Source organism: Aquarana catesbeiana, linkage group LG09, assembly GCF_042186555.1.
Source record: "Aquarana catesbeiana isolate 2022-GZ linkage group LG09, ASM4218655v1, whole genome shotgun sequence".
Taxonomy (NCBI): Eukaryota; Metazoa; Chordata; class Amphibia; order Anura; family Ranidae; genus Aquarana; species Aquarana catesbeiana.
The window spans coordinates 57,137,912-57,165,616 of NC_133332.1; the positions used below are offsets into that span (position 1 = coordinate 57,137,912).

Consider the following 27,705-nt stretch of genomic DNA (forward strand, 5'->3'; position numbering starts at 1 on the left):
TAAATCCTGCCCAGAATCACATATTTTCGCTACACTTCAAACTACTTATTGTATTTTGGTTGTTACAGATTCTATACGATCACATCCTTTGAAAGCTATCACATTTTGCAGCCATCCAACAGGCCCTACGGAATGACCCAACTATGGACTTGCTATGATATGATCTCTGTGTGGTAGATATGGGTAAGTGGATATCCTGCTTCCGAGATTCTATACAGATTTCATCAGCACATTAAATATTTTCAGAGCTGTTTTTCAGACTGCTGACCATTCCCTGTCTTATTTAGTTTATCTCTGTCCTCTGATGACTCTGTAAATGCTTAAATGCAAGATTTGCTGAAACAGTAGAGTTCTGTTTGGTTTGGCTTGTGTCCATTGTAGACATAGCTTTCTGCTGAACTGCATTAAAGAGAAGGAGTTTCTGGGGCCTTTAGGGGGGATTGTAATTCTGCAGCAACAAAAGCGATAATCTGTATTTGCATAAAAACAGATTACACAATGATGTAAAGATTAACGGAACAATCATTATTTATTTGTTACTTATTTTTAGCGCTACACAATATCTCTCATATATAGACAAATAGTCTGTGTCCTCCACACAACTAAAATAGTTGTAGTACTACCCTTAGGGAGATAAAACACATAGGGGATGATTTAATAAAGGAACTGAGTCAGCACTTCAATAGCTTTTCCACTGTTTCTGGATAGTCCCGTATACCAAAGACAGAATCAGTTCTGTCAAATAACATATAGGAATATACACTCACCGGCCACTTTATTAGGTACACCCGTTCAATTGCTTGGTAACACAAATTGCTAATCAGCCAATCACATGGCAGCAACTCAATGCTTTTAGGCATCTAGACGTGGTGAAAATGACTTGCTGAAATTCAAACTGAGCATCAGAATGGGGAAGAAAGGGGAATTAAGTGACTTTGAACGTGGCATGATTGTTGGTGCCAGATGAGCCAGTCTGAGTAGGCATAGTCCACCTGTTGCAAAAAAATAAATAAATGCACCCATGTCGAGTGATAAAAAATAAAAATGTCCTTTTTATTTTGCTTTGGAACCTGAAAAGCATTGTAGCTGTGATCACCAGATCGTGGTTGCAGTGCCCTGGTTCAGAGCAAACAGAACAACGGTTCACAGGTTTTACTGGTAAAACTCAGCTTAACAGGTAACAAGCAAAGAGTCCTTTCCCTGACTGACGCTAACTTTGGCTATGCCAGCATACCTGCATAGGTAGAGTCCATGAGTGCAGTCCAGAATGCATGTCCAGAATGGCAGGTGTGCAAGGAGATGGGGTCCCGACAAGTCAGTTTCTAAAAGCGGATGCAAGTTCCAGCAGCCCTTCTACATAGTGCCAATAAGCAGCTTCCCAAGCCGAGCTTGGTGGAAGTCTCTCCAGCGTCTCACCGATGGCTCTCTAAAGACCCTTTGGGCTCACACGTGCTCTCTCGGGATTCAAACCCCTGTCCCTTTTATAATCACCCAGGGAGGGCTGGACCCGGAAAAGCTCACAAAATTAGCCTGGGGAAAGTAGTAAAAATATTAACCACTACCCCCTGTCTAGGGCAGCCATAACTAACTAACTTACAGTGGGCAACCTGCCTACAAGAGGACTGTGTCTACATCAAACAGCTACAGCCTCTGGCAGAATGTCTAGCCTTCCACACTTACCAGAGTGTGTCAAAGGTCTATTTACCCCAGTTTTACAGTGTGGTTCCATCCTCCAAACCCTACTTCCCTACAAGACACAGTAATGCCGCGTACACACGAGCAGACTTTTCGACCGGACTGGTCCGACGGACCGAGTCCGGCGGACAATTCGACCGTGTGTGGGCTTCATCGGACCTTCAGTGGACTTTTTCGGACGAAAATCTGACGGACTTTAGATTTGGAACATGTTTATCTTTACGTCGGAACTCCGCCGGACCCAGTTCCCATCAAAAAGTCCACTCGTCTGTATGCTAGTCCGACGGACAAAAACCGACGCTAGGGCTGCTATTGGCTACTGGCTATCAACTACCTTATTTTAGTCCATCGTACATCATCACGTACAAATCCGTTGGACTTTGGTGTGATCCAGTCCGCTTGTGTGTACGCGGCATAAGAGGTCAGACGATGGAAGCACAACATACAGCTGGGTTCACAAGAAGAGATGAGTTTGGGATAAGTCTGAACCCAGAAGGAAGCTCTCAGTTCTAGCCAATCAGCTAGGGCGGAAAAGCTGCTGCACGTAGACAAAGGGGCAGGGATGCTCATGACATATTTGAGCTTATAAGACCATATTAGGTCAATAACATTGAGGAAAAATTGTAGTAATTCAAGGTTGAGAAAAAAGGAGACCTGGACCGCCAGATAGGGAAATATAATATACACTAAATTGTCAAAAGTATTGGGACACCTGCCTTTACACGCACTTGAATTTTAATGACATCCCAGCCTTACGCCTCGTACACACGATTGGGTTGTTGGCCAACAAAACCGCGGAATTTTGCCCGAAGGGCGTTGGCCCAAACTTGTCTTGCCCACACAATTGTTGGCCAACAATTACGAACATAGTGATGTACTAGACGTACTAAGTGGTTTTTCAGCTCTTTAGCGCCACCCTTTGGGCTCCTTCTGCTAATTTTGTGTTAGTAGATTTGGTGATTGTTGATTGTATTGTGTACTGTGTACACCACCAGAAAAGTAGTAGCAACTGTACTATGGGTGCACGGTACTGTGTACACCAACAGAAGTGTAATAACAACTATGGGTGTACTGTATTGTGTACACCACCAGAAAAGTAGTAGCAAATGCACTATGGGTGCACGGTATTGTGTACACCACCAGAAGTCTAATAGCAACTATGGGTGCACTGTATGTATTGTGTACTGTGTACACCACCAAAAGTATATTAGTACACAGTACACCAGGAACGGCCTTCAGTGAGATATAGCTAAACTGTATGCAGTGGATAGATATATATATATATATATATATATATACAAGACTATCTGTATATATATATATATATATATATATATATATATATATATATATATATATATATATATATATATATATATATATATATATATATATATATATATATATATATTAAATACACTGCAGCTAACTGAATCACCTGCCTGCCTGAAGTATATTAGAAACAGTACAACAGGAACAGCCTGCAGTGAGATATAGCTAAACTGTATGCAGTGAATATATATATATATATATATATATATATATATACGAGACTGACTGTATATATATTAACCACTTCCCGCCCGGCCCATAGCAGATGACTGCCGGGCGGTGGTTCCGTTATCCTGACTGGGCGTCATATGACGTCCAGCAGGCGATCGGTGGCGATCGGTGGAGCGGTGTGTCAGCCTGACACACCGCTACACCGATCTTGGTAAAGTGCCTTCGGCGGAGGCTCTTTACCATGTGATCAGCCGTGTCTAATCACGGGTGATCACGATGTCAATAGGAAGAGCCGTTGATCGGCTTTTCCTCACTCGCGTCTGACAGACGCAAGTAGAGGAGAGCCGATCTGTAGCTCTCCTGACAGGGGGGTCTGCGCTGATTGTTTATCAGCGCAGCCCCCCCTCAGATGACCACACTGGACCACCAGGGATCGCCACTAGACCACCAGGGAAGGGGCAACATGTGGATGGCCAGGTATGTACCCCATGGCCATCCACATGTGCCCAATGTGCCCAATCTATGCCAATCAGTGCCCACAAATGGGCACTGATTGGCACCATTATGTTTCAGTTCTGCCCAGCAATGCCACCAATCAGTTTTATCAGTGCCACCAATCAGTGTCACCTGTCATTGCCCATCAGTGCCCATCAGTGCCACCTATCAGTGCCCATCAGTGCCGCCTATCAGTTGCCATCATCAGTGCCTGTCAGTGCCACCTCATCAGTGCCACCTCATCGGTGCCCATCAGTGCCGCCGTATCAGTGCTCGTCAGTGCAGCCATATCAGTGCCCATCATTGAAGAAGAAAACGTACTTATTTACAAAAAGTGTTAACAGAAACAAAGAAAAACTTGTTTTTTTTTCAAAATGTTCGGTCTTTTTTTATTTGTTGCACAAAAAATAAAAACCGCAGAGGTGATCAAATACCACCAAAAGAAAGTTTTATTTGTGGGAACAAAATGATAAAAAAATTGTTTGGGTACAGTGTTGCATGACCGCGCAATTGTCATTCAAATTGCGACAGCGCTGAAAGCTGAAAATTGGCCTGGGCGGGAAGGTGTCTAAGTGCCTGGTATTGAAGTGGTTAAATACACACTGCAGCTAACGGAATCACCTGCCTGCCTGAAGTGAATTACAAATGGTACACCAGGAACGGACTGGATACAGTGGATATATATATATATATATATATATATATATATATATACGAGACTGACTGTATATATATATATATATATATATATATATATATATATTAAATACACTGCAGCTAACTGAATCACCTGCCTGCCTGAAGTATATTAGAAACAGTACACCAGGAACAGACTGCAGTCAGATCTAGCTAAACTGGTTACAGTGGATATATATATATATATATATATATATATATATATATATATATATATATATATATATATATATATATATATATATATATATATATATATATATTATATTAAATACACTGCAGCTAACTGAATAACCTGCCTGCCTGCTCACTCTAAATGACACTCTCTCTCCGTCCACACCAATGACACACTACACGAGGCCGACGTGCAAGCGGCCTTATATAGTCTGGGGCATGGACTTAGTCCCCCTGAGCCATGATTGGCAAAAGGCACCCTGCCTTTGGCCAATTATGGATCTCTTAGCTGAGGGCGCTGTGATTGGCCAAAGCATGCAGGTCATTGTGCATGCTCTGGCCAATCATCATACAGCAATGCACTGCGCTCCCGCAGTGCATTATGGGGCATTACACGCTGCTCGAATTTGGCACGAACGGCCCATAATGTTCGTTTTTCGAAGAATGGGCGGACAGCCAATGTTCAAGTCGAACTCATGTTCGACCCGAACAGAAAGCTCATCCCTAGTCAGCATACAAAGATATTTTGGACAATTTCATGCTCCCAACTTTGTGGGAACAGTTTGGGGATGGCCCCTTCCTGTTCCAACATGACTGCGTACCAGTGCACAAAGCAAGGTCCATAAAGACATACATGAGCGCATTTGGGGTGGAGGAATTTGACTGGCCTGCATCAGAGTCCAGACCTCAACCCGATAGAACACCTTTGCAATGAATTAGAGCAGAGACTGCGAGGCAGGCCTTCTCGTCCAACATCAGTGCCTGACTTCACAAATGCACTTTTAGACACTCATAAACCTTGTGGACAGCCTTCCCAGAAGAGTTGAAGCTGGTATAGCTGCAAAGTGTGGGCCAGCTCAATATTGAACCCTATGGACTAAGACCGTTATGCCATTAAAGTTCATGTGTGTGTAAAAGCAGGCGTCCCACTACTTTTGGTAATATATTGAACTTTTATATGCAAGGAATTTTTTTTTTGAGATGACATTGTCACTTATAAAAAAAATTAATAGAAGCCCCAATGGATACTGTCACTTTAACCAGTACAGCTGCTTTTGCGGGGTTTGGTGGCCTAGCCTATTACATTCACATGGATATTTAAAAAAAAAGCATTGAATTGAAAAGAATGTAGTTTCCTTTTTAAGGAGCATTTTCATCTAAGTGTTCTTTGATCTTGAACCCATTAGGAGTTTCAAACTGTGAGGACAGTGCTTCACAATGGAAAATATGTCAGAAAAACAAACCTAATTCAGCAAGCTTCCCTCAATTGTATGTCAATAGACACCACATCATGTCTCTCAGTACATTATACGGTCAGTATGACAAAAAGATGACCCCGAACAATAACTCATTCTAAGTAAATGGGTTCAGATGTGATGGACTTGGTCTATGTTTTACTGTAGTTTTTTTTTAGCCCGATACTTACTACTTATATTTTTTGTTTTCAAACACAACAATTAAAGCCCAACTCTCCGATCCCTTACAATTAAGCTGTGTCCACACTGTAAGGGTTACTTGTTTGTTTTGTCTAGGGGAGAGGAGACATACCTTTACCTACTCTACCCTGGTAGACAATGCTCCCTCATGGTTCAGGGGTGCACTATTCCTCTGCGTAATCATGCCCAATGCAGGGCTATGAACCGTAGACACTACAAGGACCAGTCTAGTAGCAAGGAGCAGCGGAGGATTGTGTAAGGAGATTTTCTTTTTTGTGTCTACTAGACCCAAACAAGCAATTAATCCTTGCAGACCAATGCAGTCACAACACCACTACAAGGGATCATTTTTACGTTTCCCAGTGTTTTGGCTTTAAACACTGGGAGGTTATGGAAAATGGTTAACTTTAGCCTTGGATATGTCCATTAATTTGTAATGAAAGAAGAAAACAGAGGGCGGGACCATTTAAGTGTAGATAATTTGTTCACAAAGGATTAACAGAAAAAAATACACAGTGAAATAAAAAAAAAATATGTATGAGTACAGTTTTTCTATGTGACTACATTTGAGTGCATTTTTTCATGTTAATGGGTTTTTTATGTGAGTGCATTTTATTTATTTATTTTTAAATGTGAGTGCATTTTATTCTTTTAACTCTTTGTAAAAAAAAAAATATCTACACTCAGATGGTTGTGCCCTCCTTTTTCTTTTTTCAATACAGTTCCGGAAGACTCACCCTGACTCTGGGCTCTAAAGGAGCAGCAAGCTATCTAAAAGTGAATCTTATTGACATTTGACCATGTAGGGGGCCACACTTGTTAACATTCAGGTGACCTAAGGTGTTCTGCGCCATAATACATTGTTTTTCTTATCCTTTGTCCATTAATTTTCCTTTGTATGAACAATTTATAGCTAACACAAATCATTCACGAGGAACAACCAATACTATTTTTATATTGTGTAAAGGCTGCCATACTGTTTATGGCTTGACTTTCAAAATTCAAGCCATGGTTGCCCCTGTTGGCACCACCCGGCATGACAAAAGTCAATTGTTCAATCAACTTTTGTTAAAGGAGGCAGGTGGAAAAATGTCAAAGGGTGGCTACAGTCAATTACCCGCAGGTACTGTTTGGCTAGTCTGACAACCACGGCATCAGAATACAATAGCTAGCAAGGGAGATTCCTCATCTCTGCTGTTTTGCTTGGAAGGAGGATTCTGTGTAATTTCTTTTGTAAAACCACAAAGGAAATGTATGTGTGTATTACCAGCTAATTTGTTAATTTTAGGATCCTTAAAGTATCTCTGCTGATAAACTCTTATGCCACGTACACACGAGCGGACTTTTCGACTAGACTGGTCAGACGGACCGAGTCCGGTGGACAGTTCAACCGTGTGTGGGCTTCATCAGACCTGCAGTGGACTTTTTCGGTCGAAAATCTGACGGACTTTAGATTTGGAACATGTTTTAAATCTTTACGTCGGAACTCCGCCGAAAACAGTTTCCAATCGAAAAGTCCGCTCGTCTGCATGCTAGTCTGACGGATGAAAACTGACGCTAGGGCAACTATTGGCAACTTGCTATCAACTTCCTTATTTTAGTCCGGTCGTATGTCATCACGTACGAATCCGTTGGACTTTGGTGTGTTGGCAAGTCCGTTCATTGGGAAAGTCCATTGGAAGTCCGCCGAAAGTCCGTCGAATAGTCCGTCGGACCAGTCCGGTCGAAAAGTCCGCTCGTGTGTACGAGGCATAACAAGTAAAATGTTTCAGAGCTAGAGAGGAGAAAAAGGGGTCTAGTTATAAAAGATTTGCTGTGTGAGTACTTCAAGCATTTGCACATCTGCCATGAATAATCATCATAAGGGTTACATGTATTCTTCCTATGATCGTCAGCTCCCTTTAGTGGCCATAATGTGTTATTATCCTTGATTGAGGCATTTAAGGAAAATACCACATTATGGCCGCTAGATGGAGATAACAATCAGAAGGAAATAAACATATTACACGCATTACGGCGATTTATTCATGATGGTTGTGCCAGTGCTTGAGGCACTCACACAGCATTTTTTCTAAAGGATAAGTTCACATTTTGAACATGTTACACCCGAGTTTAGGGTGTAACATGTTACATACTGAAGCACCTCCCCTCCTTGCTCCCCAAAACTCTCCCCATTGACATAAGGCAGAGGTTCTTCTTCTCCCCTGATCCCGCTGTCACATTTTAAAATTGGTGTGGCTGTGTGGGGCTCCACACGCACATCTGCATAATTCATTCACAGATATCTGTGTATAAATACACTACAAGTGCTTTCTGCCATTGCAGCAGATGAACTTTTATTTTCAATGGACTGCAAGCATGCTGATCAGCCTGCTCCTAGTCCATGCATACTTCCCATAGCTCTGACACTGACAGCCCATACAGAGGTACGGGCATAAAACTGTAGGCAGTGTCTGCAAAAGCATGACATTGCACCCACGATCCACTGATCACAGGTGCAATACTTTGCAGGTTCCTGTTGAAAAAGAAATAAATGCAAATTTTTTTACCTGCAAAAAATATGTGAATGTATTTTTTTTTCTTTTTTTAGAAAGGTGAACTTTATCTTTAAATAGACCACTTTGTGTGTCTTCATAAACGTGCAATAATTTTCATGGCCATGCTATAGGCAATCCAGGGAGTCCCATTTCAACTCCCTCTTTGTTGTTTAAGGTATAGTGATTTTGAACATATTTCCTTTATTTTTTTTTATTTATTTTTTAAAATTTTATTTATTAAACACTTCAGCCTCGGAAGGATTTACCCCCTTCCTGACCAGAGCACTTTTTACAATTTGGCACTGTGCTAATTTAAGCTGCTAATTGCGCGGTCATGCAATGCTGTACCCAAACTAAATTTGCGTCCTTTTTTTCCCACAAATAGAGCTTTCTTTTGGTGGTATTTGATCACCTCTGCGGTTTTTATTTTTTGCAATATAAACGAAAAAAGACCGAAAATTTTGAAAAAAAAATTAAAATTTCTACTTTTTCCTATAAAAAAAATACAATAAACTCAACTTTAGTCATACATTTAGGCCAAAAAGCATTCAGCCACATGTCTCGGGTAAAAAAAAAAAAAATCAACAAGCGTATATTTGTTGGTTTGCGCAAAAGTTATAGCGTCTACAAACTAGGGTACATTTTCTGGAATTTACGCAGCTTTTAGTTTATGACTGCCTATCTCATTTCTTGAGGCGCTAAAATAGCAGGGTAGTACAAACCCCCCCCCCCCCCCCAAATGACCCCATTTTGGAAAGTAAACACCCCAAGGAAATTGCTGAGAGGCATGTTGAGCCCATTGAATATTTTATTATTTTGACACAAGTGATTGAAAAATGACAGAAAAATAAATAAATACATTTTTAAAATTGGCACTGAAATTATATATTGCTCAAACATACCATGGGCATATGTGAAATTACTACCCAAAATACATTCTGCTGCTAATCCTGTGTATGGGGATACCACATGTGTGAGACTTTTTGGCAGTCAGCTATTTGCTGAGAGGTATGGTGAGTATTTTGCAGATCTTGCTTTTTGTCACAAAGTTTTGAAAATTGAAAAAAGAGAAAAAAAAAAAAGTTTCTTTTCTTTCTTCATTTTCAAAACAAATGAGAGCTACAAAATGCTCACCATGCTTCTTAGCAAATACCTTTCGGTGCCTACTTTCCAAAATGGGTTATTTTTTTTATGCTATCTGGACATTTCAGGGCCCCTGTAACTGTGATAGGTAGTACGTGGCTAGGCTCCCAAAAATTGTGAGAAATTCGACATATTCCCATGGCATGTGTGAGCTTGGGATGTCTACTTTCCAAAATTTGGTCATTTGGGGGGGGGGGTTTGACCTGTCCTGGTATTTTATGCACAACATTAGAAGCCTCTTTCACACATCACCCACTCTTCTAACCACTTGAAGACAAAGCCCTTTCTGACACTTTGTTTACATGGAAAAATATTTTGTTTTTGCTAGAAAATTACTCTGAACCCCCAAACAATATATTTTTTTTTAAAGCAAAGGCCCTACAGATTAAAATGGGGGGGGGGGTGTTGCAAATTTTTTTTTTATACCGTATTTGAGCAGCGATTTTTCAAACGCAATTTTTTTGGAAAAAAAACAACACTTTTTAATTTTAATGCATTAAAACACACTATATTGCCCAAATGTTTGATGATCTTATGCCGAGTACATGGATACCAAACAAGGCATGCTTTCAAATTACTTACAACCATGCAGTGGCGACAAACTACATACATTTTTAAAAACATTTAAAAGCCTTTACAGATTACCACTTTAGATTTACAGAAGATGTCTACTACTAAAATTACTGCCCTCGATCTGACCTTCACGGTGATACCTCACATGCATGGTGCAATTGCTGTTTACATATGACAACAGAAGACGCTTGCATTTGTATTTGCGCGCAATCAGGGGGGGGGGGACAGGGGTACTGTTTTTTTTTCCTAATTATTTATTTTGCTTTTTTATTTTACTTTTACACTGTTCTTTTAATTTTTTCATTTTTTTTTTAATCATTTTTATTGTTATCACAGAGAATGTAAATATCCCCTACGATAGCAATAGGTAGTGACAGGTACTCTTTTTAAAAAAAAATGGGTCTATTAGACTCTAGATCTCTCCTCTGCGCTCAAAGCATCTGACCACAGATCTGTGTGATAAGATGCTTTGCCAATTTCCCAATGGTGCTATTTATATCCGGCAAAACAAAAGTCATGAAATGCTCGTAGCTTCTGGTTTCTTAGGCCATAGAGATGATTGGAGCCGTTCTGATCTTTGATCAGCTCTATGGTCAGCTGGCGGAGCCACCGGCTGCATTATCAGGTTCCTCATGGGACAGGAGAGCCTGAGAAAACCAAGGAAGACGACGGGAGGGGGAACGTTCCCTCCTGCTGCTTGTAAAAGCAGTCTAGCGGCTATTTGCATGTCACAAAATTGATCTTGCAATAGCCAATACCTGGTCATATATAAAAAAGTGAAATCTTGCTGAAAAGCATGCAAGAAGCTGGCATAACAATCAATACAAATGTGTAAAAATATTAAATAAATAAATGGGGCACTAAAATGTTAAAATGATCAAATGCATAAAGTTAGAATGCATGAAAACGCAAAAAAAGCAATAAAAGAGAAATATATAGTCCCAAAAAACAAAACCAAAAAAATAACTTATAGAGATTGTCCCTAAAAAAAAGAATCTTGCAGGGAAAAGTTTGGTGCACACCATAAACTTTCAAGTGCTCCACCACCTCAATGTGCAATAGAAACTCTTACTGTACCAGAGCTGATGCTCAAAAAGAACAAAGTGATAGCAGCGTAGGATCCTCATTATAATGATACAGTCATTTATTCCATAAAAAACAAATAGTGCACTTACATGTTAAAATCTTGGCAATCAGCACAGGTAGATGAGAACACCACAGGGCTGTTAGCAGAGCAAAGGAGGGAGAGACCGCAAAGCTGTCAGTCATCTTTATGTAGAGCAACAATTCTTTTTTTCAGATCCTCAGAAAGTTCTTTGCCATGAGGTGCCATGTTACATAGTTGGTGAGGTTGAAAAAACACACAAGTCCATCAAGTCCAACCTGTGTATGTGCTTTTATGTCAGTATTACATTGTATATCCCTGTATATTGTGGTCGTTCAGGTGCTTATCCAATAGTTTTTTTTAACTATCAATGCTCCCCGCTGAAACCACCGCCTGTGGAAGGGAATTCCACACCCTTGCCTCTCTTACAGTAAAGAACTCTCTACATAGCTTAAGGTTAAACCTCTTTTCTTCAAATTTTAATGAGTGGCCACGTGTCTTGTTAAACTCCCTTCCGCGAAAAAGTTGTATCCCTATTGTGGGGTCACCAGTACGGTATTTCTAAATTGAAATAATATCTCCTCTCTTCTCCAGAGAGAATACGTTCAGTGCTCGCAACCTTTCCTCAATATCCTCCAGACCCTTTATTAGCTTAGTTGCCCTTCTTTGTACTCGCTCCATTTCCAGTACATCCTTCCTGAGGACTGGTGCCCAGAACTGCACAGCATACTCTAGGTGCAGCCGGACAAAGGAGAAGGAAAACCTCTGAAACTTGTTAGCGCACCCCTCCCCCCAAAAGCACCCCCACTTTTCAAAGACATGAAGGGGTTGCCACAAGGCAGACTGCTTCTGACAGCTTTGCGGTCTCTCAATCCTTTTCCCTGCTAACAGCCCTGTGGTGTTCTCATTTTCTACCTGAGCTGATCGTATGTTTAACATACAGTATATGTGTGCTATTTGTTTTAATGGAATAAATTACTGTATCATTCTAATGAGGATCCTGCGCTACTATCTATTTGTTGTTTTGGGCTCCTTGGATCTTCCCGAATCTGCTCCTGACAAGCTGCAGAATCCCTGAGAATTTGTTTTGACCCCTCTCTACTTCAAATTGACGCTAGAGACTTCCGATTGTTGGAACGGGACCTTGTAGTGCGTTTTACTGGTAATAGTAAGTGTCAAAATAAGCATGTGTATATCAATGGTCCCTGTTGAGGAAAAAGGCATCCTCCAGATCAACTGTGATGTCCTCTAGCACCTCCTCAGTAAATGGATTAAACCCATAAAACCATAAAAGGAAAGCCAAAAGAGCCACATAGTGTAAAACCGTATGAGGATTTTTTATTAAAACATGTACCAACTACTTACAGAAATCACAAGTGAAAGGTGGCTGTACAAACACTCCTTCCTGGGAGTCGGATAAATAACTTCCTGGTTTCAAACTACATGATGACGTCAAACATAATAGCTCCACACTACGCGTTTCATCACATCTGACGTTGTTGGGGGCGTGGAACACTTAGGGTGATCAAAAAGGGTACACAATATTTGTATGTATGGGACTTTAAAAAAAAAATCAACAAAATAATGCATATATTTAAAATTACAAATAATTATACAAATGTTATAAATAAGATGTGGTGCTTTGATCGCCCATCAATCCAATAAAAAATGTCTTTTCCTAGCATTCTCAAAAAACAAGGTCCACAGTGGCAAACTTATATCTTTTTTCTAATGCCAGGAATAGCAAAATGCATGAGAAAAGTTGACTGGCTGTCATGAGTGTCACAAAAACCTCCACTTGCCAAAATTCTGCATGGGTATTTAAAGAAGCACTGTTGGTTTTTACTCTCGAGGGATGAAGATGACCTCTTGAGCTGGAGGGATATTTTCTATGCCACTTCCTGTTGGAGCAACATTGAGTTCTTTGGGGTCCACGGGTGACTTAAGAGGGAATTTTTGTAGAAGGGTTGTGAGGAAGATGAAAAGTTTCATTCGTACCAAGCTTTCTCCAGTACATGCTCTCTTTCCTGAGATAGGGATGTAAAAAAAGCAAAGAACATAAGGATGAAACTATCTTCATATCTACCACCAAAAAAATGTACATAGAAACAGTAAAGCACAAAATGCAAATGGCATACATCCATTATTGTTTCTAAATTTTCCATTCTCATCTAAAAAGTGTTTGACATTAAACACTTCAGGAGTTTCAAACTGTGAAGAATCCTTTAAGACGGTGGACAGTACTGGCAAAACATCTGTACTCTGCCAAAAAAAAAAACAGGATTTTCAAGTTTCTGTGACTTACTTTAATATTCACCTCCTCTCTGGCATTGTTCCCTGCAGAAACTCTACTCCTGCCAGCCACCAGTTCTCCTCTATGTTGAATGAAAGACAATATTGCTTAATATACTTTGTTTTAACCCAGGACGTCATGAACACCCCTGGGGGTTTTTTGACTACCTTTATTTTGACTACCTTAATCTAGAAAAAGAAGCTGGCACAATGGTATATGTTAGTTTTTGTGCATCCACCTTTGTGTTGTTATTTTAGTCCCTGGTAAGAAATTTATACTGATATGTATGTTTCAATTATGTTTATTATGTGTGTATATTATGTTTAGGCAGTATTTTCTTTTTTCTTTCTGGTATGTTGTTTTTGTGTCCATTGTTCCTTTTTGGTTCGCACCAGAACTTCCAAACACTGCGAAAGTTCAGACCTGAATAACGAACCCCATTAAAGTCAATAGGGCCTGAACATCAAAAATCAAAAGTGCCCATTTTGAAGGTTTATATGAAAGTAATTGAGCATACAATGGTTATAGGGGTCCGGGTCCTGCCCTGGGGGACATGCATCAATAAAAAAAAAGTTTGTGAAAAACGTCATTTTTAAATGAGCAGTGATTTTTTTTATTTTTAAAGTGAAAGCATACAAATGAAAAATTCCTTTCAATATAGTGCCTGGGGGGTCATCTGAGTCTACCTGTAAAGTGGCAGATCTGTACCATGTCTAGAATCTGCTGCAGCAATAATTGCATTTATAAAGCCCCCAAAAAATTAAATTTTCCCTGCAAGCTGCCTTTAGTTTGCTCAGCAACAGCTGGGGAGCCATTGTGTATGATGAGACCACAATGTAGTGCACTGGGAACAAGATTAGAGGTTTTTTGGATACATTCTGGTGTCACTTTGACTTTGGATAGAAGTAACGGGTGCGTAAAAATTAGTCTTTGGGTGTCGGTGGCGCCTTCCCACCATAACTCTATAGAGGCAATCTTGGTAAAAGCAAGAATTGGCCTTGCTGTAAAAAAATTGCAATGATATGCAGCTATCAAACAGGTGCAGAAAATTGTTCTTTGGGTGTCGGTGGCGCCTTCTCACCATAACCCTATAGAGGTACTCTTGATGAAAGCAAAAATTGGCCTTGCTGTAAAAAATGCAATAATATACAGCTGTCAAACAGGTGCAGAAAAATTGGTCTTTGGGTGTTAATTGTGTCAATGAAACCTATACCAAAAACATTCTTCCAGATGAAATGACTGAGCACCCTCAAAGCTAGGCAGCCTCGAAGTCCTGCAGAGATTCCACATCCCAAAAAGACTTAATCAGTGACATCGGCATCAGGGGCTTCATAGCTGGTAATCCAGGACTGATTTATTTTTATAAAAGTCAAACGGTCCACGAAGTCTGTGGAGAGACGCGTTCTATGATTAGTAACAAAACCTCCTGCAGCACTGAATGCCCATTCTGAAAGCACGCTGGATAGTAAGGGCAAACTCACTAAACAGAGAAAATGATGCCCTACCTGAGGACTGACCACCACGTCCACCTTTGCCTGTGGACACATTTTTGCTGGCCCCCTTACAGTGCCAAGGGAATGTCTGCCTCTCATTGTTGCCCTCCCAGACATTATTGGGAGGGAGGGGGCAGTGTTTATAAGCAAATGTAAAGAAGAAGTTGAAATCTGTACGTAGATGCACTTTAATCAATGTAAAGAGGTGTTTGGTGCACTTTAATTTGAGTACTCACACTACACAGACACACTCCATGGATACACTACAATATGCTGCAATATAATGTGCCAAACGTACAGTGACGCACAGAACTATATGGCGTTAAACTGGCAGTAACACACGCAAAACTATATGTAGTTAAACTGGCAGTAACGCACACAGACGTAAATGGCGTTAAACTGGCAGTAATGAACAAAACTATATGGCGTTATACTGGCAGTAACGCACACAAAACGATATGGCGTTAAACTGGCAGTAACGCACAGAGAAGTAAATAGCGTTAAACTGGCAGTAATGCCGCATACACACGATCGGAATTCTCGTCGGAAAAAGCTATGATGGTTTTGCACCACCAGCCAGTGCACCATCCTTTGAGCTCCTTCTGCTAATCTCGTGTTTATCTCGTGTTAGTAGAAGTTTGGTGAGAGATGATTTGCGCTTTTCAAACTTGTGCTTTTTCCGATCGTTTTACTGCTGTTCAGTTTGTGCTTGTGGGTTTGTATCTGTTTTTCAGTGCATGTAGTCAGTTCGTATCTTTTTTTCAGTTTGTTCTTGTCCGCTCATTACTGATTTTTAGCTCGCTCTTCACAGGCCTTGCTGTTCTTCAGTGCGTTCTGTTTAGTTTGTTCTGACCAGCTGACCGTTTTGCTCGTCGTAGAGTTCATGCTGTGCGGGGGCTTGGTGTTGGGCTTCTAGCTTTGACACAAGCCCAGTCCGTGAACAGGGCGAGGAGGAGTTCATGGACCAAGAATTGTTTGCTCCAGCGTGACCAATTCTCTCACATGCCTTTGTGATCCAGGAGAATAACCCTGATGATTTCAGGAATTTTCTCTGGATGACGGACCCCATTTTTCACAGTTTGTTGGCTTTGCTGTCCCCTTCTATCAGCAGGCAGGACACCTGCATGCAGCAAGCCATCACTCCCGAGCAGAGGCTAGTGCCACATTGCGGTACTTGGCGACTGGGAGAAGCCTACAGGACCTCAAGTTCTCTACAGGCATCTCCCCCCAGGCTCTGGGGATCATTATTCCAGAGACCTGTTCTGCCATATTGTATTTCTTTCATCATTCCCTAATTACCATGATTGTAATATGCTGTGAATGTCCCTTTTGTCCTCATGCATGCTGGAATTTTTAAAAGTTTGTTTTTTGTCCTTCATGCATATTTGCCTTCACTAATCTCCCCAGCATGCTATCCTGGGCCCATATACACCTAGCCTAGTCACGTAACAATGTATTTTGTCAGTTCCATTGTAGTACTTTACCTTTTTTTTGGCGGGGGGCCAAAACTTGTTTGGAACCCTTCCTCCCCCAAACCGCTAAGTCAACTGATACCAATCCTCTGTCTGCTGACTTTGCCAAACCCGTACACATAATACCTACCTCTTTTGTGGTCATATTTATGGATGAATTCACCAAAGTGTGTAGTGAAAGAGCCTGCCTGAATACTTTCAAATGGTACTGTTTAAAGTTTTGTTCTCCTATTATCTTGATAGGTAATTGCAGAGTGTAAAAATGTGCTTCCATTTGTACAGTGTGTATTCATATTTTTGTATTATGACACTTCTTACCTGTCCAGAGGGTTGCCAATAGTGTAAGTAAGCAGGGGCTGGCAAAGTAACATGCATTATTTATGCATTCAGCTCTGAATGAAGTGGAGAGGGTTACCTGTCCAAAACAGACCCCCCTAAAATTTTTACAATGGGCCATCAGAGAGGGTGAGAAATCTGATAAGTGGGCCTTATTTTTTTGCCTTTAAATACTCCTTAAAATAAATGTTATACTGATGTTGGCCAAGAATGTTTGTGTCTAATCTGCTTGCAATGTTTATGTGCAAAATTACTATTTTTTTTTTTCTTGTTTGACTCCACAGTTTCCTTCAGCGCCACAGGAATGGCAGACTGTGACTTCCCAATTTGCCCAGCGGTGGAACTTTCCTAACTGAGGAGGGGCAATTGATGGGAAGCACGTCCACTTCATCCCACCACGTGATACTATTATAATTACAAGGGGTTTAATAGTATTGTGTTGATGGCGGTGGTGTTGGCGACATATGAGTTTCTGTATGTGGACGTGGGGAGGAATGGCCAGATGTCAGATGGTGGAGTTTTGGCCCGGACCGAGTTCTATCGACGTCTCGAGGTTGGTGGCTTGGGATTGCCACCTCCGGAGGAGAACATGGAAGGATTGCCATTTGTCTTTGTCGCAGATGAGGCATTCGGTCTGGGTGACCACGTGATGAGGCCATTACCCCAGGGGACCCTCACCCCAGAGAAGAGGGTTTTTAATTACCGGCTGACCAGAGCCCGAAGAGTCGTGGAAAATGCATTTGGGATACTGGCCAGCCGGTTCCTCCTATTTCAAACAGCCATAAATATGGCAGAGCACAAACTAAATCACATAATTTTATGTTGCTGCATCCTGCATAACTTTTTGAAATGCAATAATCCTAATTATGTTGCCTCAGTTGGGCCTGAGGCCGTACTTCAGGAAATAATGATGGCCCTGGAACCTGACCATCCTGGCTTGCCCCCCCAAAGTGCCCGTGAAGTGTGAGAAAAATATGTAGAATTTTTTATGGGTAGGGGGGCCATTGCTCTGCCAGCAAATTTTGAATACATTTTCTCTTTTATCAGATAAAATCTTTATTTTCATTTACTGCTTGGGTTTATTTTTGCTGTCTCCTAGGTTCTCCTAGTGCACTTGTAGTGCCAAGTGGGTTTTCCATTATTGAATAACACCCATTGTCACTGTAAACACCAACTTTTCGGGGAAGGGGTTGCAGCCACAAAACGTGTACATTGATATCCCCTGATGGCAGATAGCACATGTTGACACACTATGTGCATCTTCAAAATTTGGCTTTTAAAATGTGTAAAAAATGTGTCCGCAAATATCAAAAATGGTGCCATTTTTGGGTATTTATATTCTTCCTAGTACATCAATCATGTTCTTCAGTTTTTGTTCTCATTTGTTTTTTGCTTTATAAAGTCTAAATCCCAACTACAAAACATGATGTCCTGGATTAGCCTTTGGGCACTGTCACTGGTGAAATGATGTGTTTGTTCTTCCACAACCTGCACATCACCTAAAATAAAAAATACACCCCATGTATTAAAAATATGCTGGCATACATCTATTACCTGAATCTGTGGTGTCAGACACTCACCTGTTGTGGTGACTATCTCCACCACCTCTCTTTCCTCCACATCCTCAGGTTGTGACATCTGTTCCCCTTCTTCAGGAGGTGGGGGGGTCCCTGGTGTCCTCTGATGTCCTGAGTTTTTTCTCCCCTATGAGAATGAAACAAAAGGTATACTTAGCACACCGATATTTGAGGCCAAAAATAGGAATATGAAACATTGCTTGTGGGGGACAATTGTCTGTTTTGGCAGAGTTCAAAGCTGAAGACATGATTTTTTCCCTTACTAAAGCTGGAATACTTACCTTTTTTGGACAAGTTTCACACATGGAGACACCCCTAGTATCCACTGGAGCACCTGTGTGGGACACCCTAAAAAGTTTGTTCTTGTGTCTCACACTAGTGCTCCTGAGTCCAGATGTGTAAACAGCTACTGAGTATCCTCTCCTTACATTACACTGAAGCAAGTTTGCAATTCATTCTAGTTTCAAACATATCTAGACAACAATGTCCTAAACTTCTTTTTATACAAATTATCATGACTAATTGTAGTTAACCCTGTATCAGGAAAATACATTGTATTTAGTTGGCAAACGAACGATGTTTACTACGACCGATTACTGTGCCCACAAATATGAAAGTAGCCATTTTAAACTGTCCAACAGTAAAGAAAAGCACATGGAGCAGCATGCAAGGATTAATAAGAATAGGAACACACGAGAACTACTTACTTTTTAGAAGAACTCTCTTGATCTTTCTGTATTGATCCTGCTCCCTCAATTTCAGGTCTGACCAGAGTTTCCTCAATTGCTCCTTGGATCGTCGTACCCCAAAATTCCTGTGCAGACTCTTCACAACTTTAGTCATGATTTTGGCCTTTCTCTCATTAGGGTTGGTGTACGGTCCATAATTCCCATCATAGTCAGCCCTCTTCAATATGTCCACCATCTCCACCATCTCTACAAAGGACATATTTGAGGCCTTAAATTTCCTACTGGATCGGGACGTTTCTGGCTCCGGGCTTTCCTCCTCGTCGTTACTGCTATTATGCACCTGCTGTGTCTCCGCCATGTTCCTCTCCCCCACTGCGACGAAAGAGACAGGGAATATTCTAGAAAGAACGTCGGGGGTGGGCGACGCAGGCGGAGTTTCACGCATGCGCAGTGTATATGAAGCTAACACGCATGTGTTGTACCTACGTTCTGTGTGCAGAGGAAGGAGGAATGGAAGCAACGAACATAATAATGAAGGTAACATTTTAACTTGGGACATGAGTGGCCTATATAGATTCTATATTGAGGCCTATTTTGGGATAAGATTAGGAGAGTTTAGCCTGATATTAGTGTTTTTGTATTTTGTTTGGTCTTGAAGCAAAAATGAAACAATTTAAAGACCCAGACTTCCTCAGCGAATTCATAGACAGATACAGGGATATATGCAATTTGTGGGAGGTGAAAAACCCCTTATATCGCAACAAACCAGCAAGGAAAGCATCGCTGGAGAAACTGCTGGAATTTGTGAAGACTCGGGTCCCCGACGCAGACATCAAGTTTGTGGATAAGAAAATTGGTAGCTTGGGAAGCATGCATAAGAAGGAGCTTCAGAAGGTCCAGAAGTCCCTGAGATCAAGAGCAACAGCAGAAGACGTGTATGTACCCAGTCTGTGGTACTATAACAAGATGCGTTTTCTAGAAGACCAGATTGAAGCCAGGGAATCACTTTTGACTCTTCCGGCCCCCCTTCCATCCACACTTCCCTCAACCCCAGCTACGGCTTCTGAGGACCAACCTGGGCCTTCCATCCTGGAAGAAATTGAGGAGCCCAGATGGAGCCAGGTATAGTATTTTTAAACATATTTTTTGTGGGAAAATTATTGTTGTTAACTAGATGTTATTATTGCTAACAAATGATTTAACAAAAAGTGTTTTACATATCAATAGACAGTAGGGGCCAAAAATGATTGTGACAAGAATGAAAAATGCTGGGGTCAGAATGATAGTCTTTTATATTTATTAACATTCAATTTGCAAGAGTCATGAGCTGAAAATTGTGTGTGATTGATGAACCAAAAACTAAAACTGTCCCTTTTTCATACACAGGAAGACCTCAGCCAGGACGAGGCTCTGGAATGTGGCACACAGGAGGAGGCAGGGGTTAGTGTCAGCCAGGAGGTGGGGTTCGGTGTCAGCCAGGAGGTGGTGGGGCCCAGCCTCACCCAATCCCAGGTCCCTCCCCTCCGCCTTCCAACCAAAAGGCCCAGGAAGGGGAGGAATGTGGAGGAGGCAGCACTTGTTCTCATTAAGGAGGCTAATGATGCCTTGAAAGACCCCTCGATGCTGTAGAGGCCTATGGCATCTATATAGCCTCAAATTTGCAGCAAATGGAGGAGGGCCAACACCGCAAATGTGAGAAAATCATTTTTGAGGCCATCCATAAGGGGTTGAGTGGCCAAATGACGGATGACGTCCACTTATGTAGGCTCGCCCATCCTCCTCCTTCTCCTCCTCCTGCCACACCTCCACCTCCAGAGCCACAGCCTGCAGGAAAGGCTGCAGGGAAGGCTGCAGGGAAGGCTGCAGGGCAGCATGGAGGGAAAGTTGCACGGAAGACAAGAAAGTGATTGCCTGGGTTCAGTCTGGTCTGACAGAACACGCAGCCTGTTGTAGTACCACAGCCTGGGGACATACATGTCATCTGCTGCTGTTCCTGATCTCTGGGAGTCCAGGACCAGCTTGTGCTCCCTTCTATATGGACTTCTCAAGCTACCAATTTTTTTATACACAGAGTTGATGTCTGCCCTGGGGGCCAAAGGCTTCGCAAATTCCAGCTCTTTCTCCAGCGTTGCTTTCCCTCTTTATTTTGTTATTATGAGCTAGAATAAATGGCGATTTTTGGTTATGAAAATACTTGCCGATGTGTTTTTCTTCAAATAGGACAATTTTTTTGTGAGTAGGCAGGTACATTTCAAAAATACAATGTCTAATGAACAAGGGACACCAAGCAACCTCCTTGAGGTTTACAAATACAAGATAATAATAGTGTTGTGGAAACGTGACCTAAAAAAAAAAAATATGGAGATGACTATAAAATAATTACAAAAAAAAAAAAATACAACAGGATATCTTGATTAAAAAAAAAATGGAGATCACTATAAAATAATTAAAAAAAACAACAGGAGATCTTGATTAAAAAAAAAATAACTATAAAAATTAATTCTAAACATTATTAGGGACATCTGGCTTGAAAAACAAAAAAGATTATTCAGGAGATCATGAGAAATAATAAAGAAATCAGTTTGTGAGAACTCTGTGTGAATATGAGCAGCAAAACAACTTCTAGCATTATAAAGAAGAAGAGAATGCGCTGCATTGAAAGATTAAAAAATCTGCAGTGTGACGAATGTGCCATCTCCATTACAAACGGTCGTTTTACCAGACTGAGCGGCTCTGTCGCCTACTTGATTCTGAGCATGCGTGGTTTTTTGCGCGTCAGAATTGCATACACACAAACTAAATTTCCGAACATGCTCTCAATCTTTTGCTCGTGGAAATTCGGCCAGCAAAAGTCCAATGGAGCATACACATGGTCGCATTTTCTGACCAAAAGCTCTTATCTGTCTTTTGCTGGCCAAATTTCCGATCGTGTGTACGCGGCATAACGCAATCAAATAGACAGTGTTCAACCTACACTGACACTATCTGAACTGTACCTACTCTAGCTATACACTAATATAAAGATTACTGACATGGTCTCACTACACTACACTGAAGCTATCTGAGCTGTCCCTACTCTAGCTGCACACTATGCAAAGTTGAATGATGATCCTCCTCACTACACTCACACTATCCCTAGACTGACACTAAACCAATATTCTACACTGACAATTGAAGCAAAATTGCACAGTATAGCACACCAACTAACTAATAGCATTGAACAGAGCCCTGTTCTATCTTTCTCCATGCCAAAATCACACTGAAAATGGCTGCTATTGAAAGAATACTTTTATACTGTGGGGCAGGAATGAGCCATGATTGGATAAAGTCATGATGACAGTGTCCAATCATGACTCTGACAGTGCTCTGTGCCCTGATTGGCTGAAGCTTTCACTGCTTCAGTCAATCAGGGCTTGCAATGCACTGTTCAGCGCCGCAATGCATTGTGGTCAGTTCGGGGGGGGGCGAACAAAAGGTCGAATGACCCATTTGTTCGGCTGTTTGGTGAACGTCCGAACAGCGAAAGTTCGGCCCAAACCATTCGCCCATCCCTATCCAGAACCTACTGGATAGTTCTGGGACTTAGAGGTCACAGGAACAGAGTTCAAGCCTGGATATTTATGGAGTCTCCTCCAATCCCTGGGTAGGTAAAGCTCAGCAGGTGGGGAGATATTATATCAATTTTCTGGAGCCTGATCATGTGGGAGTCCAGGGTCCAGTTGCCTGGAATGGATCACTCTTTGGGGGGCTCTGCCCCTGGGCAGAAAAATAAGTCGGCACAACAGCATACTGTATGTCAGCCTTTTTGTGAATTCACCTTCTAGTGTTGTTTTTTTGCTACAGTTCCTGTTGAGAACTTTATAGGGATATATACAGTGTGTTTATATTATGTTTATTATGTATGTTTATTATGTTTAGGCAGTTTTTTCTTTTCTCTTTCTGGTACATATGTAGTTATTTTATCCATTATATATACTTTTTTTATGCTCATGTAGCATAAACTTAGAGGACAAAGAAACAGAGATTAGGTCTGAATATTTATGGAGTCTCCTCCAATCCCTGGGTAGGTAAGGTCCACTAGGTGGGGAGACAGGATATACATTTTCTGGAGCCTGACCATGTAAGGGTAGGGTCTAGTTGCCTATAGGGGACCGCTGTGTTGGGGGGCTCTGCCCCAGGGCAGGAGGAAGAAGCTAGTAGAAGAGAGTGAGAGAGAGCTGAAGACTTATATCCCTACCCAGCCTTAGCAAGGTTTAGCCGGGCCTGTTCATCAGGAAGCCTGTGCAGCAGCCATCTGGACTTCAGGATTAACTCAAAAGAGACTGAGTGAGTAACTTTCATTCTTCACACCCCAAGCTTGGACAGAGGAGGGGCAGCAAGGTGCAATATTCTGCTAGCCCATAACTGGGTGACTGCTTGGAGCCATTAAAACCACCCTACACTTTTAGCTGGGGATTCAAGAGAAGCCAGCTGCATTAGCATTTCCCTGTGGAGAAGCACCTGTATTCAGCAGTTGGAACTTTTGTTATCTGTTTTGCTGTACTATCAATCCTATGAGAGGACATCTTTGCAACGTAAATTCCTAGCAGCCAGAAAGTTAGCAAGTCCTCAAGTTGTGTTCAAGTTCTACAGTTTTGGGCATCCCATGTTTCCACTCCCCATACAAGTTTTAACCCCTTAAATAAACAAAAACATCCCCTGGACTAGTTCTTGAGTCTGCATGAAAGCTGCAAAAATCCCTGTAGCCTGGTTGTGTGCTTAAGGGGGAACCTGAAAATTCAGCGCCCTTTGTGGGGGTAGTGCTACACACATTTGTGTATATTTTTGAACTGTGATTGCACATGTAATTTGGATTTTCTATTTAACATTTTTGGTTGGAGGTACATGTCAGTCATGAATAAGGCCTGGATGGTCGAAACATGTTGACTTATTTGTGGCTGTAATACTCTGCATTAAATAAAACTCATCCCGCTGACATATTCTGTCGCTTTTTTCTGGATCCAGTGTTCGAGAGGTCTCAGCAACCATTTTGCCAGAGTACTGATTTCAGAGTTGAATTGGATGATTAAGGGGGGTATTTGCACTGCATACTTTATTTCTACTCTGTGACTACCTTAGTCTGGGTTCACGGTACAATACTACAAAAAAATGATGCTAACACTTGTGCTTCCCCCTAAAATACTGAAGGCCATAGATGATTCATTTTTTCCACTTAGCCAATGGAACTGAATCCCCCTTTCTGGGATATTGTATTCTGACTGCACGGTCAGAATACTAGTCCTGTAGGGGGAAGTGAAGAGGTCAGGATTCAGAAAGCCTCACCCTGCCACCGCTCTTCATTGCACTGTGCTGACCAGGCTCCTGCTGTGCTGATGTGAGTGGGAATTCAGTTGGATCTGGCAGCCTTTTTCAACTAGGTTGCCGCAGCACCCATGAGAACCTCAGACAGAACCCTACAAAGGCTGGTCTAGAGTGCACCTTTAAAATTTTGTTTTGGCTATTTATAGATTGTGAGCCAATGTAATGCAGCTATTACAAGTGCATGATGCCAAGCTCCTTTACCTTTGGAATTCTGTATCCATGGAAGTCTACATCCCAGGTAGTGGAACGGATACACCCAGATGGAACAGCATCAATAATTCTTTGGATCTTATGAATAATGGTATTCATAAATGGCACCATGTTTCTGTCTTCTTCCTTTGGTTCCCGTGCATGACCGATCACTCAATCAATTTCCTCATGCAGCTTTTTTTGTTTAAAAAATAAAAAAGAGTCGATATCAAAATTTTTTAGATGTTCAAGTTATGGCACTTGTACATTTTTTTTTAAAGAGCAATGATAGAATGGATGTAAAAGAATACAGATTACAAATACAATCTGCCCTGAACCACAGCTGCATGAGATCCTATATTTGATAACTAAATAAATGAAATTACTTTTTTTTTAATCAAATCCACTGTGCCCTGGACAACATAAAACAGACTTTGAAAGGTCCTTCTACAGTACCTAAGCTGCTCATAGACATTACAGGGCAGAAAACAGCTGTATCGGATGGCAATGAACTCTGCCTATCGTTGTCATTGCTGTTCAAACACTGAACCTGTTAGAACCTTAATCACAGATGTCAGTGTAGCACCCTGATGTTTAGGCAGGTTTGCTCCTAAAATTAACCTGCCAGGTGTAGTTACCTTGGCTCATTGTTAGGGATCTATTGAGTTCACCCTAAGTCTGGAATTGCTGCACTTCTCTCCTCTCCTGCTAGGTGGCCGGGTACCTGGTGACATTAGATAAGAGAAGGGCAAAGCGAGGAAAGATTAGGAGTATATGGGGTATCTCAGCCAATGGGCAGGGGTTTTCTTAAATCCCTTGGCCTGCTGGGAGAACCTATATATTTATTTAGGTGGAGTCAGGTGATCAGGGTTCTGTGCCACCTGGACGGCTGTCATGTATTGTATTACTCTGGCCTATCCCGGGCACATCTGGCTACTAGGCTGTCTAAGGGCCTATCCAGCAGCAAGAGAGCAGTGCAGTCCAACCAGAAGTGACAGTTCTGCCGGTCGGAGAACTGGTCATGGTCAAAGGTAGAGGGGAAGCTGTCGCCACTAAGGGACCATCCACCTTATTAACAGGGACCACAGTGAGTAGCTGAAACAAGTACCAGAGCAGAAGAATTCTCACCAACCAGGGATGGTGAAAAATCAGGAAACTTCAGCAGGTGTCAAGCCAGGGACCCAGCCAGCAGAGGTGACATTTGCAGAGCAGCGTTGTGTGTCAAGCCAGAGACCGAGCAGGCTAGTGGGGTGAAGCTTGATAAGTATCTGGAGTGCCAAGCTAGGGATCCAGCAGAGAAGTGGGGGTGACGCTTGAGGAATATACTACAGTGAAGATTGGAAGAGCTCAAGGGATTCAGTGGCAGTGAATCATCTAGTTTCGTGAGCGAGAGACTGGGAGCTCAGTGGATTGAAGAACTACAAGAAGTGATTGTAGTGGAAGTGATGGAACTGTTACACCTTGTGTTTATAAACTTTTAAAGACTGTTGCCAAAGGAGACAGCATTCGTACACATGCAGATGTGGCGTCTTGCTGGATGCCTTTCCCTGCATGGCTGTCTTCCTGTAGAAGTCTTGGAGTCTGCCAATTAACATTGCAACTGCTTAAGGGTGTCCTAGCCCTGACCCTCTCTCCCAAAGTTCTGTTTACTAGAAATAAAATCTCTTTGCATTCAAGAAGTGTCTGGCACCCATGAATCTAACTTGCACTACACCCACTATGCCTCATAACCCACTCTGTATGGAAGGATGTCAGCAGTTCTTGGCTCTAAAGGTTCTCATTAGACTAGAGTAGGCTTGGGACCTTGCTACATCAGCATTCACAAACTCTACTATGTCATGTAAGAGGACTGCTTGCATTGCATGATGAGAAAATGGAGCAGTCCTCCAAAGGATAATAAAGAGTTATAACAAATTAGAACACATCTTCAGAGTTATTGACCATATTAAAATATCCAATATAAGATGTTAAACTATATATTCATTTTAACTACTGTTTTTATTGTCTTACTGAAATTGTGCCCATATTGAGCCTTTCAGACACAAAACATTTATTGGACACTAAGCAATAAAAATCTGTTTCTTTGTGTTTTGATGGCCATTATTATTATTATTATTATTATTATTATTATTATTAATAATGTTATTGTTATGTTTGGCTGAAATTCAGAATTAACCTCAAGTATTTCCTACCTGTGGATTTTGCAGTGTTCATGTTGTACTATATTTAATTTTTAAAACGGTATTGTTATGATCTCTCAAAACTAAACTAAAATGTATTGATCCAGGAAGTGTAGTCATGGATGCTTACCTTGAACATCTGGATACTTTATAAGATGCAAGACCCCAAAATTGATTGTAACAGATGTGGTTTCTGCTCCACCAAGGAAGGTGTCAAATACTGTGGATATTTGGTTGGGTTTGTCAAAACAAGTTTGAGAATCCAGCTTTTCCTATGGAAAAAAAGGTCAACTTGATCAAATTGTAAAAATGTTATTTTCCAGTTGCACTCATTTAAAATAATTATTTACAAAGCATACCCACAGTTGAGCATAGGTTTCCAGTGTCATCCCATCATAAAAATAAAAACAGAGACGGTCTTGTTTATCCAAACGAGAAGGAGCTGCTCTTGTATCCTATAAGACAACCTTTCTTATCCTGGAGAACCCTTGAAACAATTTTTAGGTCTTGGGGAACCCCTGCTGAAACCAATTTACTAGGGGTCAGTAGGAAAAATGCCCCTTACTTTGATGATCAGAAGTAACCTCTACAGTGGTGGTTAGAATGCCATCACTAAAGATCACTGGTGTTATGCCTCTGATTGTGACAAGTGGTGTTTTCCCTGGAACTATACAGGCACCATCAAATTGGAGGTCACTCAACCACAGCTCAAGGAACCGCTAGCAACTTCTGGGGGAACCCTAGGGCTCCATGGAACT

At 41.4% G+C, this 27,705-nt stretch overlaps 1 protein-coding gene and 1 pseudogene across 2 annotated transcripts in view; one reads left to right on the plus strand and one right to left on the minus strand.

The window, feature by feature from the left end:
• The window catches only part of LOC141107671 (cytochrome P450 2C44-like), a 129,657-nt gene continuing 101,952 nt past the window's right edge, over positions 1 to 27,705 (plus strand). Inside the window, exons 1-2 of one of the 2 annotated variants that reach the window (XM_073598572.1) lie at positions 1 to 183; positions 5,751 to 5,876. The gene's annotated coding sequence lies outside the window, so the exon portion shown is untranslated. The remainder of the gene's footprint in view (positions 184 to 5,750; positions 5,877 to 27,705) is intronic. The other variant, XM_073598570.1, reaches the window with a different exon arrangement.
• On the minus strand, positions 12,690 to 27,086 carry LOC141108908 (cytochrome P450 2C42-like; annotated as a pseudogene).